This window comes from Petaurus breviceps, unplaced genomic scaffold (assembly GCF_028583685.1).
Source record: "Petaurus breviceps papuanus isolate PSGF00001 unplaced genomic scaffold, PetGlider_PUasm1.0 90654, whole genome shotgun sequence".
Taxonomy (NCBI): domain Eukaryota; kingdom Metazoa; phylum Chordata; class Mammalia; order Diprotodontia; family Petauridae; genus Petaurus; species Petaurus breviceps.
Genome location: NW_027187301.1, coordinates 6,666,477 through 6,681,498, shown reverse-complemented (window position 1 = coordinate 6,681,498; position 15,022 = coordinate 6,666,477). Strand labels below are relative to the sequence as shown.

Here is a 15,022-nt window from a genome sequence, read left to right as displayed (position 1 = left end):
TCCTCTTTTGGATTCTCCAGTTTGTCCTAAGCAGGGCTATACTGGAACCAGCCCAAACTAGCTTTTGAGAGCCAATGGTTAAATTTTCAGTGCGAACATTTCTATCTCAGAAATTGTCAAATGCTACAAGTCGAGGCTTGATTTATTGTTTTGTTGATTGCTAGATTTAAGAAAGTTATAGGAAAATGTTAATATTGCAGATTAAACTTAAAAGTATTATGGGTACATTTTTCCCTCCAGAGAATCAGTTGTTAACTATTTCCCAGCACACTGCTGGATAATTCTCTCAAAGCATATAAACTAAATACAATATTCTAGATAAGGTCTAATAAACACAGAATTAAGGAGGACTATAACCTCTTTTGCTCTCAACACTCTATTAATATAGCTTAAAATGACATGGGTTATAGGAATCAAAGCATCCCATTGATTTATAATTGAACTTGTAGTAAACTGAGACCTTTAAGCCTTTTCCACATGAAGTTTTACTAAGGCACGTCTATCTCCCCATTCTATACCTGTGCAGTTGATTTTTTCAAACTGAATGCAAGATTTGTAAATTTCATCTTGTTAGATTTTCCACCCATTGTGCCAGCCTTTGATATCTCTTTGAGTCTAGATTTTGTCATTAGTATATTAACTGCCCAACCCAGTTTGATTTCTTCTACAAATTTGGGGGAAAAGGGTCTCTAGGGGGCCGCTAGGTGGCACAGTGAATAGAGCACCGGCGCGGGAGTCGAGGACCTGAGTTCAAATCTATCCTCAGACACTTAACACTTACTAGCCATGTGACCTTGGGCAAGTCACTTAACCCCAATTGCCCTGCCTTCTACCCTGCAAAAAAAAAAAAAAGAAAAGAAAAAAGGGGGGGCCTCTATGTCTTTAACTAAGCCATTAAAAATAGAGAAGAGAATAGGACTTATTAGAAAACGTGCACAAAAAACCACAGACCTTTTCCAAGTCTGACACTGAGCACCCTGACCATTTGATCATTTCTCCATCCATTTTGTACACAAGGAGACAAATGTTCTCATTCCCATATTTATTAAGTGCTTTAAAGTTTATGAAGTATGTTTTTCACAATGCCCTTCTCACTACTAATGTAGCCTCCATCTAAGTTAAGGTCCTCATCACCTCTTGCTTGGACCACTGTAATATTTCTTTTTTTTTTTGGAAGGGGGAGGGAAGTTGGGGTTAAGTGACTTGTCCAAGGTCACATGGCTAGTAAGTGTTAAGTGTCTGAGAACAGATTTGAACTCAGGTCCTCCTGACTCCAGGGCTGGTGCTCTATTCACTGCCCTACCTAGCTGCCCCACACTGCAACATTTCTTAATTGGTTTTTCTGCCTCAAGTCCTCTAACCATTTTTTGCACTGCTGCCAAAGTGATTTTCCTTCAATAGACACCTAAACATGTAACTTCCCCACCCAATGAATTCCAGTGGCTTCCTATTGCCTCTACTGGGTACTCCATCCAATGATGTAAACCACAACCCCTCCATGCCTGAGTAAAATGTCTTTTTGAGTTTCTGCTACCAAAATAATTTATCAACTAGTGGCCAAGCTTCTGGATTTAACTAGGCTGGTCCTTGAGTGATCAGTCAGGCCCATGATCAAAGTTTTTCACACTTGGCAAGACTTGCCAAAGCTTTATGTTCCACTAGGATGGCCTTCAAAATCCAAAGATCACTTCTACAGTATGGTAAGCACTTCAGTGTAGTGTTAAAAATCACAATAAATTAAAAGCAAGGCTACCTTTACTAATCAACAATGAATTTAATAGCTATAATATTCAATTCACAGACAGCTAGGTGGTGCAGTGAATAGAGCATCATGCCTAGTCAGGAAAAACTATGTTCAAATCCAGCCTCAGACAGTTACCAGGTGTGTGACCCTGGGCAAATCACTTAACCTTGTTTGCCTCTGTTTCCTCATCTGTAAATGAGCTGGAGAAGGAAATGACAAATCATTCCAAAATCTTGACCAAGAAAACCCCAAATGGGGTCACAAAGAGTCAGATATGACTTAAATGACTGAGCAATAACAAAAATTCAATTTGCAAGTATTTACTAAGGGTGAGCCTGTTGCGTGCAAACCATGTTCTGGGTGCTGGGGGAAATATAAAGCTTTGCTCAGAGTCCTTGTCCTCGGGGAGCTTACTATTATGTGCCTGGAAGTATATTAACAAGCAAATAACTATAGGAATATTACTTTATTCCATAATGCTAAAACATGAAAGATAAGGGCTATGTGTGTGCTAATGGTTGCTTGTCTGTGTGGGAAGTGTGCAAAAAACCACATATTATCTAGTGACCAGGTTTCCAGGAAATAGAAAAAGTAGTTTGACATTAAGGTTCACAACTCAGATAAGGAAGATAGCTTAAAAATGAAGATAAGAGATCAAAGACGGGCATCATGACTTGGATCTCTCAACTCAGATATCACACCAGAGAAACGACAAAAATTCATATAAAGGAATTTTTTTTTAAAGCAATCGGGGTTAAGTAACTTCCTCAAGGTTACACGGCCAGGTGTTTCTGGGTGGGTGCTAAGTGTCTGAGCCTGGATTCGATCCCCAGGTCATCCCAAAACTGGAGCCAGTGCTATTACTCACTGTGCTACCTGGCCACCCAATACAGAGGAATTATTAACCAAAATCTGGGCAATGTGCATTGAGACCTTTATATAAAAGGATGAAGTAAAATGGTGTCTTTGGAGTGAGATATGCATACACACTTGTCAGCCTTTCCCTTCTCCATGATGTCATCAGAACCTGGCTCTTCCTTACATGAACTTACTTGGGTGGTGAAGGTCATGTAGTTGACACCACAGGATATAGTGAAAAGAACAGAGTTATCCCTTCTACATGGCTGGGGTTGGGGTGTGGCACCCCACAATGCGCTCTGGAAAATGCACATAAAATTTTTTCTCTCTCAGTCTGTACCAGAGAAGAAGTCTGAATTACTGTGGTACTAAAAGATAAAATATGCTGATATTATGCAATGCTATACATATATTTCATGCATTTCTGAGTTTTTAAACTTTTTCTGTGTCATCTACTGGCTTTCACATGTCATCTACAACTTCCACAAAACTCTCCAAAATTCTCATTTAATTCCTTATGTTGACCTGTGATATAGCGAAACCTCAATCGAGAAAGTCACAGTGTGGAAGGGATAGCTATACTTATACTTGGATTTAGAAGGCCTGGATTTTACACCACCCTGAGGCTCAATTTCCTCAGTTGTTGGATGAGGGAGTTATGTCTCTTCCAACTCACATTCTGTGATAACTATGAATTTTATGTGGGAATAAATCTCTGATGTTTGAACATCTCTGTCTGGGCATGTCCTACATCTACTAGCATTAATTGAGCTTTTTAGTTCATAGATTCAGTAGTTAATTGTTGCTGCTCAGTAATGTCCAATTCTTTGTGGCCCCATTTGGGATTTTCTTGGAGTGGAATGGTTTGCCATTTCCTTCTCTAGCTCATTTCATAGATGAGGAAACTGAGGCAAAGTAGATTAAGTGACTTGCTCAAGGTCATACAGCTAGTCAGGGTTTTCTTTGTTAAGATATTGGCATGGTTTGCCATTTCCTTCTCCCGTTCATTTTACAGATGAGGAAACTAAGGTTAACAGGGTTAAGTGACCTTGCCCAGAGTCACACAGCTAGAAAGTAACTGAGACCTGATTTGAACTCAGAAAGATGAGCTCCCTGACCCCAGACCTGGCATGCTATCCACTAAGCTATCTTGCTGCCCTCGGTAGTTAATAAATCTTTGCAAACAAGAATTCCATGCCCATTGCTTTGTCCTAATATCTTCTCTGATCTCAGAACATTGCCAAATCTGGGGTGGTGCTGCTTAGACAAGTAGAAGTTCCCCTCCCTGCTTCCTCTATCTTAGAAGAGATGAAATTGTCAGCGAATCAAGAATTTATCAGATGTCCTGCTTTTACCAGAATAAGATGTATAGAAAACAGTGAAATAGCTAAAGTCATATGTCCCTACTGTTGGTATCTGTGTCACTTTTGAGTTTTACATCAGGAAAGCATCATTTGTATCGACCATCTGGCCAAGAGGTCTGTTCAATACCCCCACGAGGTCTGTTGAACAGCAACAATTTGTTGAAATTTCACTAATATTTTTTTAAAAAGGTATCAGTGTTTTCTGGCTTTTATTGATTGTTTCAGTGACTTGGTATAAGTCCTCCAATGAAACATTGTACTCTCAATCCCACGGCCAAAACTTTGTACTGAGAAATTTTCTGAAAGTACCAGACACTTCTCTGTTTGCACCCATCCTCAGGTAGATTATTACAGTAGAGAACTTCAATTCATAGGTTACATCATGAAAACAAAGTTCTGGAGTTCATCTATTCCACACCATCCTTCGATCTCCTGAAATGGCAAAGTGAATAAACTATTGTCCCATAGAAAAAGACTTAGACAACATGGTCCAAAAAAGTGGGCAAGACTGGGCAGGAGAACTAGTAAGAACTATAAGAACTTCTACCATTTGAACTACCAACCATGCCAACCCCTTTATAGCAAATATTCAGGCAATCTATGGAATTTTTAAATGACTTCTTTTTAAAAAAAATTATTTACTTAATATTTTATTTTTCACCAATTACATGTAAGAACAATTTTAAACATTTTTTTTTATTTTAAGCTCCAAATTCAAAAGTCTTCTTATTCCAAGCAGGTCATTTAATTTTTTTGTTTTTAAATTATTTTTTTCAATTATCAATCATTTCTTTTTCTCCTTTTGATACCTCCTTACTGAAAAGATAAAAGAAAAGGGAAAAGCGCTTGTAACAAATGTAATGGAAGCCTCCAAGCTGGCAGTCTGGGCATGCCCAGGACGAACTCTATCACATAAATATTCATAATTAAGCAAAACAAATTACCATATTGCCCATGTCCAAAAATGTTAGTTCTCTTATTAAGACCTGAAGAAAATTAAGTACTGGTATTTTTCTATAGGTTAAATTGTTATAGGAAGATAACTGGTAACCCTGAGGAAAAAACTTAGCCTACAAGAAACCCCAAAAGTAGATGAACAAAAATTTATCAAATATCTCATGCCTGGAATGATCTCCCCCAACATCACCTTTTGGTTTTCCTGGCTTCCTTCAAGACTCAAATCAAATCCAATCTTATGGAGGTCTTCCCCAGTAGCCTAGCTACAAGTACCTTCCCCTCTGAGATTACTTTCCATCTGCTCTGCATATACTTGTATGCACCTACTTATTTTAATTTTGTCCTCCCATTAGAATGTAGACTCTTTGAGGGAAGGACTGTTGGGGGGGGGGTTTATAGTAAGCACTTAATACTGGTTGATTGACTAATATCCCCAACACTCCTGTAAGCTTCAAAGTTGGGGAGTTAAATGATATATTTAAAATTTGAAAAAAACAGCATTGATTTCAAAATAAATAGAAAAGTCTCTTCTCCCTTCAATTGAACAAACCTTTATTAGATATGTGTGCAAGGCACTGAAGACAGTCCCTGTCTTCAAGGAGTTTTTACGCCACTAGGAAGAACAACATAGTAATACAAGGAAGAATCTAAGACCAAAGGAGATACTGAGACAAAACATAAGATCACTTACAGGTGGGAGGACTAAGGAAGGCTTCATAGCAAAGCTTTGGGCTTTGAAGGAAAAGAATGATTTCAATAGGGGGACCTGCGGCAAGAGTTAAGTTCCAGGCATGGGGCATAGCCAGAAGGAATCCAAGGGAAAATGCCCATATTCCAATTTGGCCAGAATATAGAGATTGCGTGAAAAGGAGTAATGTAAAATGGTTCTAGAAAGGTCATTTGGAGCCAGATTATAAAGCATTTTCAGTGCTAGGACAAGAAACTTGTAGATCATCCTAGAGTCAACAGGGAGCCCCCAAACGTTCTTGAATAAGTGAATGACATGGTGAGACTTGCGTCTCGGAGAGTATTTGGGCTGCTGTGTGAAGGGCAAATAAGACAGAGGGAAGCTCTGAGGAAGGAGAATTGTTACAAAGCTATTACAGTATCCCAGCTGAGGATAATGAGAGCCTGGAGGAGGGGAGGAGACCTTATATGAAAGGAGACTGATGTGAAAGACGGTTACTCTAAATATTGTGGGATTATCTATGATCTAAATTAATGAGAGAAAAAGTGAAATGGTTTCACAGAGGAGCAAAGCATGGAATTGTCCTGGCCAGTGTCTCTGTATTGTTTCTGAATCCAAGCCCAATCCTGTGACTTTCTTGCTGCCTTTGACACTGAGTTTCCTAAGAGAAAAATGGCTATATATACAATGAGTGCTTATATTAGCAGAGAATGATTTATTTCAGTGTTAGGATTCACACTTGGGCTTTTAGCCCACTTTTCTGACATCTGGGTATCAGGGAATGATGACTTTAACTCAGTTCTAGGGATCCTTGGTAACTGACAAATTGGGCTATGACACTTGCCAGCTATGGGCAGTCACTTTTGAGGGATTGTCCCCTTATCAGAGTTTGGTTAAGATTATCAACAGGAGTGACAATTGAGTAATGCAGTTTCTACATAAATCCAATGTCCTTTTTTCTTTCTTCATCCTGTTTGAACACTCCCCAGTATGACATTGTGGACCATTGTCTCCTTCTTGACATTCTCTTCTCCCTCATCTTCTCCTCTCTCTCTAACCACTCATTCTCTGCCTCATTTCCTAGCTCCCTCCTCCCAATCCATCTGGTCAGAAATATGGTTGTAGCGCTTCCCAAGGTTCTGTCTTTGGCCCCCTTCTCTATCCCTACTCTTTCCTTTGGTGAGTGCATATACTTTCTTCTTCAACTCTCTTTGACTTCCTAGTTCAATTATACCTTCTACATAGTTGATTCCCAAACTTAAATCTCTACCCCAACCTTTACCCCATCCTATGCCCTTGCTCGGGGTCTTTAACTGAAGGCTGGATAGCCACTTTCTGGACTGAAGAGGAGATTCTCATTTAAATGTAGGTGAGATTATGTAGCTTCTGAAAACTTCCAAATTGAGATTCTGTGATTTCCATTTGCCAGCTGGATAGTTTCTTCTGGCATCTCACACTCAATGTATGCAAAACTGACCTTAAGATCTAACCAAAAGCTGCCTTTCCCCTTGATTTCAGTTTCTACTGATGACACTAGTACCCTCTAAAGTCACTCAGGTTCACATTTTGCTCTTTTCTCTCTCACCCCTCATCTCTAATCCCTTGCTAAATTCTGTTGAGTCTGGCTTCATAAAATCACTTGTATCTGTCTTCTCTTTTCCATTCCCACTGTAATTCTAGTTCAGCCTTCATCTTTTCTCACCTCTACTAACTCCCAGCTGGCTAGTCTGCTTTCAGTCTATACCCTTTCCAATCTATCCTACACACTGTTACCTGAGTAATGTTCCTAATGCACTCATATGACCATGTCACTCTTCAAAAACTATCAGTGGCTCCCCATTGCCTAGGATGGGGATAGGAACTAGATTTGTGATTTCATTGATATAGAAAATCCCCAGGTGAAGGAATTCCTTTACCTATGCAGATGAGCATCTTCTATGGAACTCTAATTGCCTAGGACACTGACAGGTTAGTTGACTTGCCCAAGGTCACACAGCCACTGTGTCAAAGATAAGGCTTAAACCCAGGTCCTAGCTCTAAGGCCATGCATGCTACTTCTCTCCACCAGGCTATCTCTCCTATACTGACTACTAAATACTTATGAATTCCTGATCCTCATATACAAAGTACAGAATAATCTAGTTCCAATCTATCTTTCTTGTCTTATAGTCTTCCTGTTCTACTCTATTGTGGCCTTATTCTAGCCCTAGACTACTTCCACCCTTTCTCTATGCCTTTACTTATGTGACTCATTGAATTATGCGAAATTTGATCGTATTTATTTTATCAGGAAGTGGCTCTGTGTGTGTGTGTGTATACACACAAGCGTGCGTGTGTGTAATGTGGATAAGCCTGGAATGGGGCTCTGATCTACCCTTCTAGAGGGGATAGTCACACCAGTGAAATTACAAAGTCTTTGGAAGAATGAGATGGGTTGATAATGACATTCATGTCACTATCAATAATCATCTTTGTGTTACATTGTTGTTTGCATATTAAAATTAAACAAATTCGTTGGTACCCATAGTTTCAACAATAACAGACATTCATACAGCCATGGAGGTAGGTAGTACATTATCCCCATTTTACAAACAGGAAAACTGAGGCTCGGAGCGAGTTAGTGACTTGCCCAATTGGGATCACACAGCTAGTAAGTAAGCATCAAAAGAGAGATTTTAATTCAGTTCTTCCTTTCTCTAGGTCCAGCTTTCCATCTCTTCACACTGCCTTTTAATAGGAAGAGGTGATAATTTATGTACATTTGAAAAGGTTTGAAAAGGCATATCTCTGCCCAAAGGAGAAAACATTATAGAATGTATGCAGTGTGTAAAGTCAAAGCAGTGTGGGCTCAATGATGAGTTAAAAGGAACTCTGGCTTTTGAAAGGAAATAGATCTACACAGTTATGTATATGATCTCGATTTATGATTACATTGATGTAGGGCATTGCTCATGTAGAAACTCCCTTCACTTACACACATCAGCAATTACTCTAATTCTAACAAATTTCAAATGAATTTAATCTGCATAGTAGATTTACATCGAACTAATGTAAGTTAGGGCACTGTGACATGACAGGACTTGCCCGTGATCACGTAGTCAGGACACATCAGAGTCAGGATTCTAACACACGTCTTCTGAATTCAAATTTTGTTTCTCTATCCACTAACCCATGCTTTCCCTCACTCCTCTTCTATGTTTGATCATGAAATACAATGCATTAGATTAAAGCTCTGGTCTCTAAGGTATATATTTGTGTTCCACTGCTAACCTTAGGGTTCTCTCTTTACAATAGAACTTCATGTAGCCAGTAATCTGTGTGGTCCCACTTTAAATTGTTGTGGAACATGAATTAATGGAAATTAATGAATTCATGAAAAAGAATTCTTAAAATACTTACTACACACCAAGCAGGGGTTGCTAGGTGGCCCAGTGGATAGAGTGCTGTAGGATTAATAGAATATAAGATCTTCCCCATCCATTAATAGGCCTATGTGACTACATGTTCCCTTTTTTCCTTGGAGCAGGGGCTGTATTCCCAGGTCTAAAGGTGCATAGGTATTTCAATCGTGGATGTCTTGCTGGTTTGAGCTCTGGCCCAGTTCACAGCTGTAACACATCTTGAGCTTATATATGAATATATTCAGAAAGATTTCTATTGCCTTGGGGGAGGAGCTTGCTTAGGGGGAAGTTTGCTTATGGGGAAGCTTGCTTGCAGGAAGGCTTTCACACCTTTTGGTACTGAGCCAATTAGGCACTGAGTCACCATGGGTTGTGATGCCTTCTGGCTCTGAGCCTATTAGTTGAAAACTATATATATTCTGGGAGGTTGGTATTTTGCTTTGGGGCTCACTCATGGGAACAATGCTCACCTGAGGTCTTTGTGATTTGGCCAGACCAGACTCTAGGTAGCTGTTATTAAGGCCCCCTCCTCCCACTTTGTTTAGACAATTGGAGTCTTGTCTATTGGATCCTTTCTTGCATACCCACTTCTTTCTTATCTGTCTGCATGTAAGTAAGTTTGTTGTAAAGTAAGATCGTTGACCCCTTTGAAGCTATCTTTCCTTTAGAAAAGCAAATCAAAGAACCTGTGCTAGCAGCCCTTCTGTGTGCTGGTGTTATTGGTCTTACACCTCCATAGCAGCTGCAAGAATCATTAACAATACAAGTGCCAGGCCTGAAGTCAAGAAGATTCATCTTCCTGAGTTCAAATCTGGTCTCTTGTTACCCTGGGCAAGTCACTTAACCCTGTTTGCCTCAGTTTCTTCATCTGTAAAATGAGCTGGAGAAGGAAATGGCAAACCACTCCAGTATCTGTGCCAAGGAAACCCCAATAGGGTCACAAAGAGTTGGACGTGACTGAAAAATAACTGAACAACAAAAAATGAAGTTAAGTTCCCACTTGGGCCAATTAACTATGTTAAATGGTCCCAGACTCCTACTTTTTCTTTAAGCCTGGCTAGAAAACACATGACTTTGGCCACAAAGAGAACTGGGTAAGAAAGTGTAGATTGTTCACTGCAAATCTATTCCCTACTGCTCAAAAAATCACTCTGCTTATGGAGGGTCAGTGATGTTATATTTGATCATGGAAAATATCCCATATATAGTATGTATTCAATGAGTAAATTACTTTCAGTTTTCTCACTTTTTCCCAATCCAAGAGATTCATTCATTTTTTTTACTCTTAGGGATAATAATCATAGCTTGTATTTATATACTGCTTTAAGGTTTGCAAAGTGCATTACATATGTTTTCTTCATTTGATCCTCATGACAAACCTCTGAGGCAATCTATTATTAATCCCATTTTACAGGCTAGGAAACTGAGGCAAACAGAGGTTAAGTAACTTGCCTAGTGTCACACAACTATTAAATGTCTGAAGCAGGATTTGAATTTGGGTCTTTCTCACTCTAAGTGCTCTACCCATTATACCTCCTAGTATAAGATAAGTGACTGACTCCCTGTCGTATTTCCCTGGCCTATGTACTACTTTTTTTTCCAGGAAGTTGACTGAGAGACCCTCATAGTTCTAGCAATCTATCACCTGCCCCAGGTCAAAGTCTAAGGTGTACCCAAGGTCTCAGAGATTATAGTACAGTGCTAGGGGCAGGTGTCAGCCTAGGCCTGGGCAAGGAAATAGATTGCACTAGCAAGAAAAAACAGTGCCCCATCCCAGAACAGCTCCCCCCAAGGGGCTGGAGAAGGTATTAGCTGCTGAGGAGTACCCAGAAGAAATTGTTTAGTGCTTGGAACCTGTGTCAAGTTAGTCGACCAAGAGTTTGCACCTCCCAAAAAAAACAAACAAAAAAAGAGTTTGCACCTCAATGTTCCCTGAAAATGTAAAGATCAGCAGCAATAGGAACTTGGCTGAAGGAGCCTTCTCTCGAGGGGACAATGCCCTGATTTTCCATACCATATTTATACTCACAATCAACATAGGGTAAATTCTCTGGTGATAATTCCACCCCGCCAACACTGCCTTCTCAGACTACCTTCTCCAGTTCACTTTCTCCTTCTATTCACCTTAAACTAACTCAGAAGCTAAAGTCACTAATAGAGGTAAGAAATGGGGAAGCCTCGGTCCCTGCCACTGAACAGATGAGTGCTCTTGTGGTTTCATGAATCTGAGGGACATTAACACACATTTGCCTGTTCTCCTCTCCCTATGCCTTCAGAGGGGAGCCCTGGACTAGAAATCAACAGCCTTAGCTCTAGTTCTTAACTCTACCATTTATCATTTGTTTGATCTTGAACCTTAGTTTCTTTATCTATAAAACAGGTATATAAGCCCTGTCTAACTTTAGGGCATTTGTGAAAACCAAAAGAGATAATGGATGAAAGGTACTTTAAAATCACTTAGCATATGTTTCCTCATAGATCCCCTTTTCACAGGTGAGGAAAGTGAGGCTAAAACAGGTTAATTGATTTGCCCAGGATCACACAGCTAGGAAGTCTCTGAGGCCGAATTTGAACTCAGCTCTCATCCTAGGATAGAGGTAAAGGATAAAGTAAAGGACTCCCTAACATAATGTTTCCCTATGTGCTTCTTTTTACAAGATACCATGCAAATGGCAGGTGATAGACAAATCAGGGTGATTAACTTGGAGTTAGGAAGATCTGTGTTCAAATCCAGCCTGTGACCCTTACAAACTGTGTGACTTTGGGCAAGTCTAATCTACTAAAATCTCACATAAATCCTTCATATTTATCTACTAATTCCTGGATGAGTTGAGGGAAGGAGCCAAATCCTTCTATAGTATCTGTTTTCTTAGGCTAATCACTATTCTCCACACACAGGATAGACAGGTATTTATTTGCTGCTATTACTGCTGATAATGTTAAGTCCTACACTTTAAAGGAAAAGATTAGTATAATAAATAGAGAGACCTACTCTAAGCAAAAGCTTTTAAAATGCATCCCATATGGCTAATGTACAATTTGAGAATGATCATCTTGACAACTGGTCCTTACATGATATTTTTAGATTTTGGGGGCCACTTAAAGATGAAATTCAGAAAAGCAAGTGGCTTGCCCAGGGCCACACAGCTAAGATGTATCAGAGTTGGGACTTGAGCCCCAGGGTTTTTGACTCTCAACAGACTGGTTTTCTATACTGTAGGCTCAGCTGATGTGTGGGGTTAGTTTTGCTGAACTGCTTTCTCTTCAACCTTGCTCTTTCTTTTGGATTCTTTGTTAGAAGCAGTATTTCTGAATAGAAGAAGGAATATATTATAAGTGAAAATGATCTCTGGAATTGATATCCAATCCTTGCCTCTTCAAGGAAGGGGGAAAAGGAGAAAATTAGGAACTCAAGTTTTTTTAAATGAACATTTAAAAACATTACATGTAATTGGGAAATATTTAATGAAATAAATAAAACATATTGGGAAAATGAAGATGATGTAAAAACCAAAAACAGCAATAAAAATTAATTTTTTTTAAGTCCCAGGCTTATTCTTCTGCAATCTAGTGCCTGCTTAGTAACTGTCTCATTTCTTTTTCTTCTTAACTTCTAAGCATATCTCCTAGTCAGCATGTTCTTAGGAAGAAAAAAATGTTCTAGAACCACACTCAAGTAATCAGTGCCAGAGTGTGAGGGAGGGATATAACAAAATGCAGACACAAACCATATTTGGGGGCACATTCAATTGTCTACAAGAAGGTCCATTTGGCATTCTGTGGACGAGAGCCAAGTGTGGTTGAGGGAAGCCCACTTCAAAGTACAGTGTTCAGCTCTTTCCTGAAAGAGCTTGGTTGTAAGTGTAAGAGTTTTCAGTCTAAAGTTAAGCCATGCCTCTGATGACAATATATGAAGGACATCAATCCTCACTTCTGGAAGGGCTCACATTTGGCTACAGTAGTACCAGGTTATCTTCAATGTCACGTCTCTACCCACATCATTCAGCCCTTATTTTCACTAGAAAAGCCAAGAAGTGAAACTCTCAGAAAGACACGTAGAGTCACAGGAGAGAGGATTATAAAGCAACCAAACTGCTACTACAAATCTGCACGTAGCAAGAGCTTGGTCTCACTACCTTGTAGGCATGCTTTTGTGAGTACCCACATGCACCCACATACAAGAGCTCCCTCTTGTAACTTGCACCCTCTTGGGTAAATGAGAACGAAGAAATTATGGAAACACAGATCTTTAGCCACTGAATATTTGCAGCTCCCCAAAAGCCCAAGGCTTCTCAGGAATATCTAACTTGTGGCCTGGCTTCCAGGCAGTCTAGGCAGTTAGATTCTTAGAGTTCTCTACAGAAAGGAAATAGCACAACCCGATTCCACCTTTCACACTGGTAGCTCTGAACCACTCTGACCAGAACTCCTCCTGCGGGAATTCCTTCTTAGATAAGACTTGAGACCACTCATAGATGAAATGTCTTTTGCCTCCCTTTTCTAATTATGGTTATTTCAGAGAAAGGCTCACTTCTCCCTCGGTAGAAACCTGGTTAAGGGATAAGAAGGAGCCAGCACTCCCTCCTTATTTACAAGAATACCCAGAAGCATTCTGGTGGCCTTCAGTCATTTCGTTTTGCTGTGGCTGTTACCCTCTGCTGTGACACCAGTCTTCAGACCCGTGTGAAGAACCTTCTAGCCCTGTGTCTTGCAGATCCCAGTGGCATGGATAGTGGGGGTTCTACAGGATTCCCTTTCCCCATCACACACATTACAGGAACCCACTGAGTTCAGATGGAGTCAGTTAAGACTTCCCTCTTCCAGCTTTCAGAGCTGTGGCCCCAGGTCTCCAACCTCCTGGCCTCACAAGCCTTTCCCTTCAGCTTCTCTAATCCCTGCAAAATCATCCAAGCTTTGGGAGAAGATACTCACAGCTCCAGGTGGCCCAGGCAACTCCCCAGGGTTCATCCTCTCCAAAGGGGGCTGCTCTCCTAAGACCTCGGTGCTCTCCTAGAGAGCAGAGAAAGCAAAGGGCTGCCGCATCTCTCTCAGGCATCAGATTAATTTAGCACTTGCGGAAGGAACTGACGGAAACTGAAGTCACATGGAGACTGAGGGTGAGCAGCAAAAGATTCAACACTTAAAACGGCCTGAGGCTTGCACACTGCAGGAAAGAAGGAACTGGTGGTGGGGGAAGGGAAGAAGCACAGGCAAAGGTCAAAGCTAGGAAACAACGGGACTGGACATACCATTGGTTCTGTGCCTTTATTTGGCAAGGAGTTGATGCAAACTCAAGCTTCACTGCAAAGCATCTCTACTTACAACCTGGGACAAGCCACTCCTAAGGAAATGGATTTGGGAGGAGATACCTCTTTGAGCCTCAGTTTCCCCCACTATAAAATGAAGGAGTTGGGCTCGATGACCTCTAAGATCCCTTCCAGTTCTAGATCATGTCTTTTCTCTAGGCAGGGTTTCTGTGATGATGTTCCCTATACCTTCCTGCTACACCTGAGTCCAGTTTTACCTGAAAGGGAAAAAAAGCTGAACCTGATGTGGATCTGGGAATGGGCTGGACACAGTTCTTTAATCATTCAATAGATATTAATGAGGCCCTGTGGTCTTGCAAAGTATTCTAGTGAAGGCACAAAATTTAGATAAGATATAGCCTCTGCCTTAGCAGAATTCAAGAACCTTAAATAACTACAATGTGCTCTAACACAGCTTTCAAGCCTGGGGCATTTTGCTAGCTGCTGCTTAGGCCTTCTCAGAGACTGAACAAAGGAATTTTGATGCAAGGCTGTGTACCTGAGCAAGGAGTAGTGTTGCAATGACCGCTTTGGAAAAGAAACAAATTCTTTGTCCTTCTCCAAGAGACAAAATAGATATGTGTTATTCCAGACTCTCTTGAGGACCAACTACAGGCATGTGGAGAAAAAGAGAGACAGATTTTGTAAGTGATAGACATGTAGGGGGAAACAGTCTCTGATTTCCAGCTTACCACCCTAGAGTC

At 40.4% G+C, this 15,022-nt stretch overlaps 1 protein-coding gene across 1 annotated transcript in view; it reads right to left on the bottom strand.

Annotated features, from left to right (window-relative positions):
• NRROS (negative regulator of reactive oxygen species) overlaps positions 1–14,119 on the bottom strand; it is a 29,226-nt gene extending 15,107 nt beyond the window's left edge. The window contains exon 1 of the mRNA XM_069065032.1: positions 13,945–14,119. The gene's annotated coding sequence lies outside the window, so the exon portion shown is untranslated. The remainder of the gene's footprint in view (positions 1–13,944) is intronic.
• Positions 14,120–15,022: the final 903 nt, after the last annotated feature.